This window comes from Pan paniscus, chromosome 10 (genome assembly GCF_029289425.2).
Source record: "Pan paniscus chromosome 10, NHGRI_mPanPan1-v2.0_pri, whole genome shotgun sequence".
Classification (NCBI taxonomy): Eukaryota; Metazoa; Chordata; class Mammalia; order Primates; family Hominidae; genus Pan; species Pan paniscus.
Window position 1 is genome coordinate 65,537,158 of NC_073259.2, and position 14,802 is coordinate 65,551,959.

The 14,802-nt window shown below is 52.2% G+C and overlaps 1 pseudogene; it reads left to right on the forward strand.

Moving 5' to 3' along the window:
- The first annotated feature begins 13,795 nt into the window (after window positions 1-13,795).
- Window positions 13,796-14,480, forward strand: LOC103785272 (uncharacterized; annotated as a pseudogene).
- The last annotated feature ends 322 nt before the right edge of the window (window positions 14,481-14,802 follow it).

The window sequence follows — 14,802 nt, forward strand, 5'->3', positions numbered from 1 at the left end:
CTCTGTCTGAACCCCCAGCTCTGCCTCCTGAGCAGATACTGTGTGACTCTGAACCAGTTGCTTAATGTCTCTGACCTTCACCCTCACTGGTAGACAGAAGACGATAATACCTACCTGGAGAGATTGGTATGATAATTTCATGTTAATTACCATTATTGAGTACTTTCTAAGAGTGCCAAACACTTTATAAACACTTTACAAACATGATTTCAACAGTAAACCTGAGAAAGGCGGTATACTTGCCATTTTACAGCTGAAGCAGCTGAAGCTCAGAGAGGTTAGGTAGCTTTCTCTGGGCCACACAGCTGGTAGGTTGCAGAGCCCGTTCATACCAGCTGTCTTCCTCTTTGCTGCCCTCAGGTTGCTTCCTGCAGTAGATGAGATGCGAAGAGCACTCGGCCTGCAGTTGACTGGATCTGAATCTGACAGATCCTGTGGAATTTGCTGAGAGATTGATTGGGACTTTCTGGGGACTTGAAAAAATGGGGATGGGGTAGAGAGGAGATTAGTAAGCCTGGGACTGTGCTCCCCAGCCTTTGTAGGCGAATCATCCAAGAGTCCGGGCTGTGGGGGATTTTTGGTAGCAGGCTGTTGACTCTTCTCCAGGGTCAGTCGGAGGGGGAGGGCAGGTAATGATGCTGAAGGACACAGCTTGTTCTGCAAATTTGTGAAAAGCTCTGCAGGCTCACATCCCAACGTCATGGGACGTGCTCTGGGTTCCCTGTACTATAGGGAACATTTGAGAAATGTCATATGTATGTGCTTCTGCCATTAGGGAGCGCCCAGTTGTCAGACAGACATGGGCACACATATGAGTGATTGGGAGCAGCAGCCAAGGCAGTGAGCAGTGCGGGGTGAGGATCTGCAGGACAGGAGGTTGCTGCAGGTGACTCATCAGGGAGGGCTTCCTGGAGTAAGTGGGGCTGTGGCTGAAGCATGGGTAGAAGTGACCAGGAGAGGGATGGCAGCTGAGGTAGTGAGATACATCAAAAGAGAGGGCCCTTCCCAAATTTGGGCCAAGGGCTCATTGTATTATCCTGATCGACGTCTCCTTCTTCACATTTTTAAGTATCTCGCGTTGACCACTCTGACAGGAAGCCACTGACAGAGACCTGGGTCCTGCCTCCTGATGTCTTTCCATCAAAGACAGACAGGCTGGTGCCCACTTATGTGAAATGTCACCTGCAAAACATTCTATGAAGCCATAAGCAGCAGAGAAGGTTCTGGTGCCTGTATTTTCCACCTTCTTCTTATACCAGGGCTACCTGTTGGCCTCAGAACAGAGGGTTCCTCTGGCCGAGAGACTTCAGATGTGGCTTTGCCTTCTTTCCTCCCTCACCAAGGACACTCCCAGTGGACAGCCAGAGCCGCTGCAGCCTGTCCCGCCCGAGGCAGGCTGCCGTGGAAGGACTCGTGCTCTCAGTTCACTCTTCTTTCTCTGAGCTTGGCCCGCCCTCCTGGTTGGGCTGGAATTGAAAAACTGGCTTTTCTGTCTGGAACAAATGGTGGTTTTATGGCTTAGGGTTTCAGCTCTCTGCAAGTCTCCCCTGTCCCCAGGCACAGAGAGGGCAGTCAGCTTGCCCCCGCCTTCCAAAGCTGGGGGTGGGCATTAGCACAACTCCCTCCAGCTGTCCCTGAGTCCACACAGCCAGCTGCTGCCTGCTGCAAAAGGACATTGATGCCACCGCCATCTGCAGCTCATTTCCCTGGAATCAACTTTGCAAACAGCCTTTTTAATCACGTTTATGACCTCAGCATATAATTGCTGCAGGTTTGAGTTTCCAGTGATGATGAAAAGCTTGCCTATAAAGCCAGCAGGTTGGGTTTCAAAATCTCAGCCTCATTGTGGATCCTTCCCTACCTTTTTCTCTTCCTTCCCTCCTCTTCCCTCCCCCTCTAATCCTCAAGAGGACTAGGATATTCCTTCATTTTCCTATGCTGTTTACGGTTTACAAAGCACTTCTATTGTTCCTGTAAAGAAGATGCATTATCCCCACTCTATAGGTAGAAAAACTGAGAGTCAGAGAGGCCAAGTGATCTGTCCAAGGCTCCTGGTTAGAAGCAGCTGAGCTAAGCCTGTGATCCTGGTCCTGGATCTGCATCCTTTGTTGCCCTCACTCTGCGGGGCAGCCTTGGTCTGGCTGGCATGACAAATGTCCTTCCTGGGCATCTCAGAGTCCTCTCCTGCCCCACCCCCGGGACATATTGGGCTGATCAGTCTGCAGCTGCCAGGATCCAGCCTGCTTTGTGTTGAATTGTGGTTTGTGGCTTTTATTTGTTCCCACGATGCCCTTTGTGAATGTCATTGAGTTTGTCAGGGCCGGCTCCTTCTCCTTGGCTAGCTAGGAAAACCGAACCCCAGATGGTGCTATTCCCCAGAAAGCTTGGCCAACTCTCCCATGTCTCATGGGGAGAGCCCTGGCTGGGAGTCGGGACTCCTGGGTTTAAATCCCAAGGCCAACTAGTCTATATTCCCTATTTTAGGGTAAAATCCCTTGCCCTCATTTCCTCACTCAACAATGGAGGTAAAGGTTACCTCTTCAAATCCCAGTCCCTAGTAGGGCAGCGTGAGGTTCCATTGGGAGAGTTAGCAGGGAGCAGCAGCGGACGCACTATTTAGTGCTTAGCTCTTAGGAGCAGGGGGCACCGAAGGCCTTTCGCCCATGGGTGTGCTGGCTGTGCATAGTAAACATGAGTAGCTGGTGGGACTGGCCCGGTGTCTGTACAGCACCTTCATCCCCAAGCTGTTTCCTCACTTCAGGTTCTCTCTGGTTTCCTCCAAATCATGACCACCCCAAAGGAATGACCTCCCAAAGGAGGCCAGGTGGCCATCTTCTCAGCCTGGAGAGGGGTAGGCGGGTTCCGCAGGCACCCAGTATGGCAGGACATGGCTGGCATTAGACCTGAGGGCACCCTGATTTGTCCCTTGATCCTGCCTTCTGTTTTCCCGGCCTGACTGTCATCCTGGGAGAGAAGAGGGTGAGCACACTCTCCTCCCTCATGAAAAAGAGGGAGAAAGGCAAGGCATGGAGGGGTGTGGGTGGAAAGCGAGTGGCAGGGCTGTTTTCACATCCTTGCTGGGAACGCGTGGCAGGAGACTGTCTGACTGGGACGTGGCCCCTGTCTGAGCCAGGCCTGCCTGTGCATGCCGCCTCCCTGACTTCAGCCTCTATTGTCTGTGAAAGGCACACACTTGTACACATGTGCAGAGGGGACATCCCCTGTTGGTCCTAATTTTTACCCTCATTAATATGATCATCATGGCATCTATATTCCCATTTCCCCAGCCCTCCGTGGTGCCCTGCCAGGCAGCCTGGTCCATGTCCCCGTTCTGCTGCCTGAGGTGGATCCCAGCAAACAGGTTCCGAGGGATGGGGGCTCTCCTTTGTTTGCCTTGTAGAAGTAGCAGCAGCAGTGACTTCTGAACATCTCTTTGGGGGCTCTGCTGGGCTTTCATGTGATGTGAACTGGGTAGGGGTTAGTCGCATAGGTGCAGACAGTGGCGTTGCTGGGGCTGAAACCCAGGAGTCCTGGTTCCTGGTCTGCTCTCTTGGACTTGGTCTTCTTGGAGGGTTATCAGAGCTTCTGACAGGGTCTTGACAAGGAGGGTGAAGAAGAAGGCGATAAGCAAGGAGCTGAGTGGGGGTAAGGAAAACAGCCAGGGATGTGGAAATTTTGAAATGGAATAAAGGCAAAAGAATGCTGGCTGTAGGGCAGGAACAGGGAGGGCATCTCCAAGATGAGAGGTACAGAGAAGTTTGACAAAGAGGGACAGGCATCATGACCTTATGTAGTCCCCCTGTTTCTATTACTTGCCTTTTTCCTCTTAGCTTTTATATATTGTGGGAATTTTTAAACATGCACAAAAATATGGTGAATAATGTAGTGAACCCTTATGTCACCCTCACCTGATGCCACATTCTACTGTGACTTTATTCCATCTACTCTCACTCCTTTTTTTTTTTCCCTCCTGGAGCATTTTATTTATTTGAGCTGAGGTCTCATTCTGTTTCCCAGTTTGGAGTGCAGTAGTGCGATCTCAGCTCACTGCAACTTCCATCTCCTGGGTTTAAGTGATTCTCGTGTCTCAGCCTCCCAAGTAGCTGGGATTACGGGCGTGACACCGCACCTGACTAAGTTTTGTATTTTTAGTAGAGATGGGTTTCACCATGTTGGCAGGACTGGTCTGGAACTCCTGAGCTCCAGTGATCTGCCAGCCTCCTGGAAGATTTTAAAGCAGATTTAAGGAGATAGGCAGGTGGGGTATCTCCCTGCATCTTTCCCCGCCTGCTTGTGTCTGGCTGGGTGGATTCACCTGTTCCTGGGCCTGAGTTGATGGGGGTGGTGCTGAGGAATGGTGCTTTCTTCTGGTGGGAGGTAAGTAGGTGCAGAGGCCCTGGGCTTCCTGCTATTAGCCAGCTCTCATTTTCGGAGGTATATACACTCCCCACTGCCAGCCCTCGGAGGAGGGAGGCAAGAGGGATCTAAGCCACGATGCTGCTCTCCGTGTCTTGGGATTTCTCTGAATGACTTTCTTCTCTCAGTCCCGTAGCTGCAGGCAGAGCCAGCCACCGCTGACGGCACCAGCCTTTCCCCTGGTGCGGCATGCCAGCCCCTCCCAGCGTCTCTCCTTTCCCCAGCTCTGCATTAGGAGGGACCCTCTTACAAAGCAAGAGAGGTGTTAGACAGCCAGCTTCCTGCTGCCTTCAGCGTATGGGGATGCTGAGCTTATCCCTGGTCTCCTGGGGAGGAAAAGCCAGGATCTTTGGGTCCGGTTCCTTGTCTTCCCACGGTCAGCCCTCAGAGGATGAGGCCATCTGTAAAGTGTACTCGACGGGAAGACTCGGTCTGACAGGCACACTTTTGGATGCCACACTGGACTTTAGTGACCTAACAATACAGCCCAGTATCACTGGCATCATCCTCTTCCCTCCTTCTCTCCGGGATGGGAGCTCTGCATACTCGGCCCTTTAGTAGTGTCCCCTGTGGTCATTACTGCCCCCTGCTGAGTCCCCTCAGGTGTGTGGCCGTGTGTACCTGCCTCCCCTGTGTCATCCTTACCTGATTCTCATGGGGCCCTGGAAGGAAGTGATGACTGTTTCATTTTATAGCTCCACGGCAGATGACACCCAAGGTAAGAGCGGTTAAGTTACTTTGCCAAGGTCACATGGCTGGTCCATGAGGGAGGAGACATTTAAACCCAGGGCTGTCTGGCTTGGAACCTCTGCTTCTCACGCTATGTCAGCCTGTCTCTACTGCACTGTGGTATTAACCACGAGCACAATATTAACTGCTGTGATTTAATGTGTGTTTTATATATTACAGCAATGGCACTAAGATGGCAAGGATGTTTGAGAGTTGTGGCTTGCTGGTTGTTGCTGTAACTAGGTTTGTACATGAAATACTAGCAATCAATAAACATGAGAAGGAATGCAGAACATCACTAGTAATCAAAGAAATCCAAATTATGGCAATAATAGTATACTACTTTTTGCCTTTCTTTTTTCTTTATTATTATTCTTTCTTTCATAGAGATAGGATCTCACCTTGTTGCTCAGGCTGGAGTGCAGTGGTGCAATCATAGCTACTGCAGGCTCAAATTTCTGGCCTCAAGTGATTCTTCTGCCTCAGCCTCCCTAGTAGCTGGGACTACAGGTGCATGCCATCTTGCCTTCCAAATGTGCACAGATTTTTAAGCTGATAACTGCTAACATGATGCAGCCCTCTACTCCAGCACTGGTGGAGTATAGCGTGTCAAAACCTTTGAGAAAAGCCTCTTTGCAAAGGGTACTAAAAGCCTTAAGAACTAAGGCTAAGGGTACTAAAGGCATATCTTTGGACCAGTAACTGCACTTCTAAAACTCCATATTAAGAAAATAATAAGAAAAGCTATCAAATATCTTATGTGTTAGAGTGCTCATTAAAGAGCAATTTATAATAAAGGAAAATCAAAAACAATTTAAATTTCTTACATTATGGGAACATTTTATTTATTTACTTTTTATTTTTTGGGACAGAGTCTCACTATGTTGCCAGGTTAACATGCAATTGTGTGATCTCAGCTCACTGCAACCTCTGCCTCCCAGGTTCAAGCAATTCTCCTGCCTCAGCCTCTTGAGTAGCTAGGATTACACGTGCATGCCAGCATGCCCAGCTAATTTTTGTATTTTTAGTAGGCATGGGGTTTCACCATGTTGGCCAGGCTAGTCTTGAACTCCTGACCATGTGATCCACCCACCTTGGCCTCCCAAAGTGCTGGGATTACAGGCATGAGCCATTGCACCTGGCCCATTAGGGGAACATTTTAAATAAAGTATGGTATGTGCATGGATGAGTGGGTTTGGGAAACTATTAAATGACACAGGGAAAATGTTCTCAATGCACTGTGAAGTTTACATACTATGTATATATGTATAATTATGTATTGTATTACCAACATACATGCCTTAAAGTTTTCTCTTTTTATTTATTTATTAATTTATTTTTTGAGACAGGGTCTGGCTCTGTTGCCCGGGCTGGAGGTGCAGTGGCACCATCTCAGCTCACTGTAGCCTCAATCTCCTGGACTCAAGCCTCAGCCTCCCCAGTAGCTGGGATTACAGGTGCGCACCAACATGCCTAGCTAATTTTTGTGTTTTTTGTAGAGACAGGTTTCCCCATGTTGTCCAGACTTGTCTCAGACTCCTGGGCTTAAGCGACTCACCCACCTCAGCCTCCCAAAGTGCTGGGATTATAGGCGTGAGCCACAACTCCCAGCTTTAAGTTTGCTCTTTTTGGTGTACAGTTCTTGGAGTTTTAAAAAACACATACAGTTTCAGGTGTGTCCATGTAATTTCAAGTGAGGAAAAATAGAATACAGTATTTTCCTAAGTTTTGAAAACATATATGTTTTCCTCATATGGCTGGAAGGAGAGCACTAAAGAGTAATCAAAGTAAGTGGACCTGGCTTAGTGGCCCTGGAGAAATGGCGTGCAAAATTTTAAACAAACATTTTCCTCCTGGGCCTCAGGTTTTTTTCCATGAGATACCATGAGTGCCCTCAGTCCCGCTGTAGTCAGTGTGGTAGGTGTGGGCTCCAGGCCACGATAGGCCCTGACTGTGGGCAGAGGCCCCAGCCTTGCCAGTGTGCCCAGTGGGGCTGGAGAGGCGGTGGGGCATGGCCAGCCTGGGGCTCTGGTGTGTGTCTCTTGGCTCAGTATAGAATGAAAGGCTGCCAGCCGGGGCCGTGTCCTGGCTGGAGAGCAGTGGAGGGCAAAGTCCTCTCCCTGCACCCTCCTCACTGTCTCTGCCAGGCAGCTGCTTCAGAGTTGGGGCCCAGGAGGTAGGGGGCTCCTAGAGAAGAAGTCTGCCAATTCCCTTAAAGAACTAGAATCCTCCGTCTTCTTCTGGGTGGGGTCAGCTAATCAGGCGAGCCAACATTCTGCTGCCCAGCCCTCTTGCCGCCCCCCTGCCTCCTCTGGTTCCCGAGGCTGGCTTCATGGATCCCCTCTCAGAGCTTCCTTGGTCCCATGAGGGTGGCGTTATTCTTACTTTGTTCCCAGTAGGGAGAAGCCTTTGTGTGTAGTTGGCTGAGCATCTAGAAGCTGCTCTTTCAAAGTCACTAGCCGGGGTGGGATGAGGATGGGCTGTTTTAGGGCCAGGGGGCCCTTGCCAGCAGCCTGGGAGGGGCTCTGCCACTTGCCCTGCTCTAGGTTGTTTTGGGCATGGCCCAGGCCCTGGACATGCCTTCTGTCCAATGCCTGGAGCCCTGGGATGCCACCCAGTCTGTCCCCTGTCCCCTCCTCCATCCACCAGTGAGCACGGCTCCCATTCTGCAGATAAGGAGCAACAGCCTAGTCATGCGACACAGCCTGCCCAAGCTCCCATGGCCAGTTCTGGAAAGAGCCCAGAGTAGAATCTGGGTGCCCCGATGGCCAGAAGTTTTCTTTCCCCTTTGCCTGCCAGCAGAGGATGTAACAGACGAACAAGGGGCTCCAGTAGTCGCTGGGCTTGACCCAGGCCCGGGGCCCTTCCTTCTGTGGCGGCCGCACCCGTACCTCACACACATTCCCAATTGCGCAGAAGTGAAGTGTGGGCCTGTCCTAGAGGGACTCTGAGGCAGGGTATTCAGCCAGGAGTTCTGTGGAGAATTGGGTCCCCAGAGGCCTCGTAGCACAGCCTCTGAATCAGCCTGAGAAAGCTGGGGTGTGGGTGGTATATTTGGGGGAATGAAGGAGGCTATCATTGTTGAGTCTTAAAAACCAAAGCAGAGGCCGGGCATGGTGGCTCACACCTGTAATCCCAGCACTTTGGGAGGCTGAGGCGGGTGGATAACCTGAGGTCGGGAGTTCGAGACCAGCCTGACCAACATGGAGAAACCCCATATCTACTAAAAATACAAAATTAGCCGGGCATGGTGGTCCATGCCTGTAATCCCAGCTACTTGGGAGGCTGAGGCAGGATAATCGCTTGAACCTGGGAGGCGGAGGTTGTGGTGAGCCGAGACTGTGCCACTGCACTCCAGCTGGACAACAAGAGCAAAACTCCATCTCAGGAAATCAAACAAACAAACAAACACAAAAACCAAAGCAGAAAAAAATAACTGAATACAGAGGCGTCCCTGCAAGCCTGTCATAAGGATGTTTGTTTCTCATGAGCTTTTCCACCTTCTTCCTTGTTGCGAGTGGCTGCACAGTGGTTGATTTCCATGTCTTATTGTCTGCTGGGCTCAGCCATCATGTGGTGGTGACCCCACTGCCATCACAGCTACTGTTTGTGGAGCATCTCTCATAGGCCAGGCGTGGAGCGGGGTGCTTTACCACCTCACTGAATTTCCGATACAACCCCAGGAGGTGGGGGCTCCTGTTTGTTGTTCCTATTTTGCACATAAGGGGGCTCAGAGTAGTTAAGTAAGTTGCTCGCGTTCCACAGCAGTTTGTGGGGCACCAGCTCTGGCTGACTTGAGGCCCTCACTCTTCCTCAGGGCTGCACTGATCCCTTCCTCCTCACATGGCTGAGCCCTGAGCCCAGGAGATAGAGCTGTTGGCTAAGCAGCTTAGTGTGTGCCCAGATCACAGCAGGAGAAGCAGCCAGGCCTCTGCCCCTCCACTCTCACCCTCTCTGACTCCCTTTCCATGGGCTGGCCTTGCATGGGTTTGGCTGAGGAGGGCAGCGAAGGCCCCGTTGGTTTCCTGTTTCCTCTGAAATGAGCTGTTGGGCAGACGGAGAGCCCAAGCCAGGTGCCAGCAATGGGCGGCAGAGGGGCGAGAGGTGACTGAGCTCAAGGGCACCGCCTTTGAGAAGCCAGCTCTGATCATGCTGTCCTAAGGCTCCACTGTGCTCACAGGCTCTCTTGCTGGGAACCAAGGGCTTACCAGCCGGCCTTGGCTGTCAGTCGTAAGTTCTCTGGTGCCTGGCACCTGGGGCGAGGCTGTCCTTACAGCTTGTCCATTGGAACTGCTGGGTGTATGTGTTAGCAACAGGGCCTGTCTGGGGGCACCTTGCCCCAAACAGTGCACTCCAAGGTGGAGGGGGCTTACATGATGCTGTTTTTGACCCCAGTAGTCTGCACAGAGGCAGGGAGATGACTATGTCTATGACTTAGCCTTCTTGACCCAGAGTCCTGTCCCCTCCCCAAGAGACTGTCAGCCACATGGACCCTGGTCCCTGTGGATGAGCAAGTCCAGGCTGGCCTCATCCTCTTCCTGGGCCTCCTTTTCTTTCCCTGAACTTCCAAAGCCCCTCAACCATTTCCCCAAAGCCTGTGGACATCTCGGGAGGTGAGGAAGGTAGAATTCCCACCCGCTACCTCTCTGTCCCAGTGGGCAGGAGGCCAGGTCCTTCTCTGCCAGCCGCAGCCCTGGAGCTGGGTCCCAGCCCTCCCTCGATGGCACGAGGTGCACAGTTGGGAGGAGCAGAGGCAGCTGGTGGTGTGGGCTGGGGCCTCTGAGGAGTGGCCTGGCGAGCTCTCCTTTGGGAAGACATGCCCTCCAGTCACCTCCTGCCCACCAGACCCTGTGCTCACAGACAGCGAGCGCCAGTGGCAGCAGGTCCTGCCAGATGGCAAGGCCCCAGCTGCCCCTGTAACCGGGACCATGTGGTGGCTGGTCTCTTTAGTCACAGTGTGAGAGCCGGGTAATGTGGGAAGAGGGTTCACAGGGGCCAGTTCCTGCTGAAGTAGCAGAGAAAGGAGCGCGTGTGGTTCACTAGGCTCACACCACCCCAGCCAGGCTCAGGAGATGATTCCTGTGGAGTCAGGAGCCTTGGGGGCTTCCTTGCCAGGGCTCTCCCCTCCCCTTCCCCTCCTAGGGCAGTTGACCTGGCCTCATCTCTCAGCATCCAGCAGCCTGCCTTGGGAGCTTCGGGGCCTCTTCTGCTGAGCCTCTCTCCCTCTTTGTGCCTTCCTTCTTGACCCTAAGAAGAAGGGCACTGGGTCTTTCCAAGGACTCCGGTAGCTCAGCTCACCTAGGTGCTCAGTGATCCTGGGAAGAATAGCAAACACCACCCACACCCCCAGGCCCTGCTCCCCTCCAGCCTAGGCAGGTGCATTCCCTCTGCTGCTCACTGGCAGTGCCTGGTTCTGGAACTCAGCACACACAAGGGCAGGGCTGGCTTAAAGGTTTTCATTTTAAGTCTCTTAAAATTAAAGGATTTTATTTTAAAGAAATTAAAATTTCTTCCATTTCTCTGAAGGAATGAGGCCTACCCATGCTAGGTAGGCAGCTCCATCAGGCCTGGTGGTAGGGGCCGTCTGTGGAGGTCAGGAGTGTACCCGCATGCCTGCTCCCCTCCACAGCACATTGTGGTTCTCCCACGAGTTTATCTGAGTTCTCCTGGTCTCAGCCATGTTTTATCCTGTGTCATCCCCACGGTAAGGAACTCCTTGCCTTTGCCCGTTGTGTAAAACTCAACTGCCGTTTATTTGTCCTTAGATCATTCTTTTGAGCTTCAAGGGATGCCTGGGGTCCTGTTTCAGGTCTGTGTCAGTTCTCTTTATTGTCCTTTGTGATTTTGCAGACTTGATCCAATGCCATCAGTCCTGTTTTTCCAGAATGGAGTTCCTGGCTTTTTGTATTCACCCGTCATGTCTCACCATTTCATGTGCCTCTTGGATGTCTGGTGTGCTTCATGTGTCAGAGTGAGTCTCCCCAGTAGAGTTGGGGTGCCCTGAAGGCAGGGCCTTTATCCCCCCTTCCTAGATCCACCTGCAGCCACACACACGGAAGACCTTCCCACCGCACAGATAGACTCGAGAAGCCCCGTCTCTGCTCCCATTCTAGTCCCAGCCGGACCACGCTGAGGTCAGCTTCTTAGTGGCCACAGACATTGCCCATCCCAGGTTGGCTCAAGGCACCAGGTCCATGACACCAGAACCCTTTCCCGCTGCTGTGACAGGAGTGCTGAAGGTGTGCAGAGCTGGGCTCTTGCACTTCTTCTGTGTGATTTTTGGCTGCCAGGCTCAGGGAGCAGCCAGGTTAGTGGCCGTGATAGGCACAGCAGCCCTGAAGAAGGGCCTTGGATGCTGGGAGGGACTGAGGTGATAGGGTAGCCTATGGGGGTGGCACCAGGCTCTCTTCCATGCACCGCCTCATCTCCTGTCTGCTTCCCCTCCCTTCTCAGCTCCCTTTCTTCCTCATTGTTCTCCTCTTCCTTCCCCGCTGTGCTTTGGGAGTTATCTCAGTCGCAGGCATGCCCTCCCGCCACCCCATCTCCAGGGGAGAGGTCGGAAGAAATTCCTCATTGTTGGCTTCATACTGCCATGGGTTACTTAGAGGCTGGGGCATTTTTGAGATCAAAGGCTGCCGTTAGAGATGGTCAGAGAGCATTGGTGGCATGCAGAGCCACAGCAGAGACCACCTCCAGGACTAAGGAAGGGAGATGACAGTCAGTGTGCACCTGCTGTGTGACACATGCTGTCCACAGGGCCTGGAATCTGGCAGCAGAGGGAGCTGGGTGCTGTGGCCTTCCCAGCAATGAGCTGCCCTGGAGATGAAACCCCTGCACTGTGACACCCTCCCTGGTGTGAGTGTACCATGGGGTCTGAAGGAGGAGGGGCAAGGTTGAGGGCTCTGAGTGGCTGATCTTGACAGATGATGGATGTGTCTGAGAGGGGAGAAGGCCCAGCCTTGCATTCTTGGGAACAGGTGCTGATTGCCTTCAGGGCTCCAGCCTCTTTTCTCGGCCTTTTCAATGCTCAGACACCCTCTTCCTTGCCCTCACCCCTGCTCTTCCCACATCTTCAAAGCTGAAGGAGTCTCCTTATTCTGGAGGTAAGGAGCAGTGAGGGAGAACTGCCTGTAAGTCAGCAGAGAACTGGACAAGGGTGCCTAGCCTTGCGCCTGGGTCAGGTCTGCAGGTGCCTTCTACACCAACCTTGTGCCTAAGTGCCAGGTTTCCAGCTAAATGCTCAACACATTTCTTCACCAAAAAGAGAGCTGAAATGAATGACTGTGGGGTTCTGTCTTGTCCATTCTGATAATGATGACAATGATGACAACAGCATCCAACACCTGTAGAATGTTCACTAGCCACCAGGCACTGTTTCTTATGTTAACTTAGTTTTTTTTTGCAATGATCTTGAAGGGATACATTTAACATATATGAAAAATGAGTTGCAGATAAATTGAGTCGCCAAGGGCTCTGTTTACAAGCATGCCTCCCCGCCATCCTGTCCTTAAAATTGTGATTCCAAGTTAGTTTTCATTAATGATCCATGAGTGATGGCCAGCATGCAGCACATAGTTTCATGTGGACATTTCTCTCTCTGGTTTATGACCACTGCACGGGGTGGATGGTTATTATTATTGGGAATAACCGTGTATCAGAGGGCAGTTCTTAGCCTGGAGAATGGGAAATGGAAAGGACCAGAGATTCAAAGAAGGCAATTTACCCAAGGTCACACAGCCCTTTAAGGCCAAGTAGAGCCTCCTAAGCATTTCTTGCCACACTCTCCCAGGCCCACCCACACCTCTGTTGCAATAGAGGGCCCCACTACTCAGGAGAGCAGGTCTAGGGCACAGTGCCAAGCCTGATGAATGTCCTTCATACCCTTTTCAAACAACAGGCTACGATTAGGCCTAATTATAGGGGCCTGGTCCCTTAATATTCTTCCTGGCATGTCTCTTGCCAATCAAATCAGTGCCATCTGCAGTGTGATTCCTGCTTTAGTGGCATCAAGGGGAGGAGTTAATTCAACCCAATGTAAATAGATTCTGCCCTCACTTTGCAATTCAAGGAGTGTTTTTCCCTCCTGTCCCACACCCCCACATGCACCTCCTTCCTTCTGGCTCCCTAAGCTCTAGCCTGGGTGAGCAGGGTCTGGACACTGTATACCTAGAGTCACTAGCCACTGCCCAGTCTGTGTCAGAAGCAGGCCTCGAATTCCTCAGGGTTAGAGTGGGAAGAACCCATGTGTGCACATTTGCGTTTCCAACCTGGGCACCATTTGGCAGCTGATTCGGGCAATTCTCTCACCACCACCACCCTGCCCATGTACCCCTGTTTCCAGCCTCTATTTCCCTCTTCAGCCAGGGATCCTTTCTTGTGTACCCAAGGTGAGGAGCTGAACTGAGATCGTGTATGGACAGGGTTCCTGGCAGGTACCCAGCACCTTATAAGGGTTGAAGAAATGTTGCCTCTTCTCCGAGCTCCTCCATTGTCCCTACCAAATCCCCAGTCCCTTGTCCTGCCCCCTCCCTCCCTCATTCACTCAGCAGGCATCAGCAGAATCCCATCTCCTATGAGCTCCTGGCCTCCCACCAAATGCTTTGTCTCCCATCCCCCTCCCCACCTCCCCAAAGCTGTGCACACAGTTGGGATGAGGGCTGTGCTGTCTCAACACCATGCTACCTGTGGTGAGTGGGTGCCGGTGGGCGTGGGTGGCTCTGATGCTCTGGCTCCCACCCACAGGCACCATGACTCCTGCGAGGACCCAGCATTCCCTGGCAGGTCAGACCTATGCCTTGCCCGTCATCCCACCAGACCTGCAGTGAGAGGAGACCATCCGGCAGGTGGCAGATGCCTGGCAGTGCCTGCAGAAGGTCTCCAGAGACATCTTCGGCAGGTGGGAGCTGCCACCCACCCCCACCTGATCAGAGGGGGTGGTTCTGGGCAGTCCTCTCTCCAGTCCCAGCAATATACCCTCTGGGAGCAGCTCCTTTGGGGATTCCTGGTCCTGGAAGACCCAGCTGGCTTCCCTGGGTGGGAGGGGCCAAGGTGAGAGCCCAGATTGGAAGCTTTTGCTCCTGAGAGCCTGAGAGCTCACTCCCTTCCACCCCACTTTGCCCCCTGGTTTCCTGTGGTGGCTCTGCTCTCCCAACTCACGCTCTTCCTCCCACAGCGAGGGGGCTAGTCCTTCACTCTTTCCTGCAGCCAGAAAATATTTACCCAACAGTGACTGTGAGCGAGGCACTGAGCAAATCTCTATAGATCCAGTGATGAATAAGGCAGTGTCCCTGTCCAACTGGAGTGCATATTCTGGCAGGAGAGACAGACCTAAATAACCAATGCATGAGCAGTTGTTTAGTTACAGTTGTGATAAAGCCTATTTATAATATTCACTAATATGCATATAGCATTAACCATGCTCCACCATTGATCTGAGTGCCTTAACTCATTTAACCCTCACCACATTTTATGAGCAGGCACTGCTGTTATCTCCATTTTATAGATGAGGAAACTGAGGCACAGAAAGACAGAGACTTAGCTGAGTGGCAGAGCCAGGGTTCAAAGCCAGGGATCGTGGCCTTGGGTTCTGTGGGTTATGATCACCTCTGTGGAGGGGAGATGAGGTTCTGCGAGGCTCATCATGGGGGGCCTGGCTGG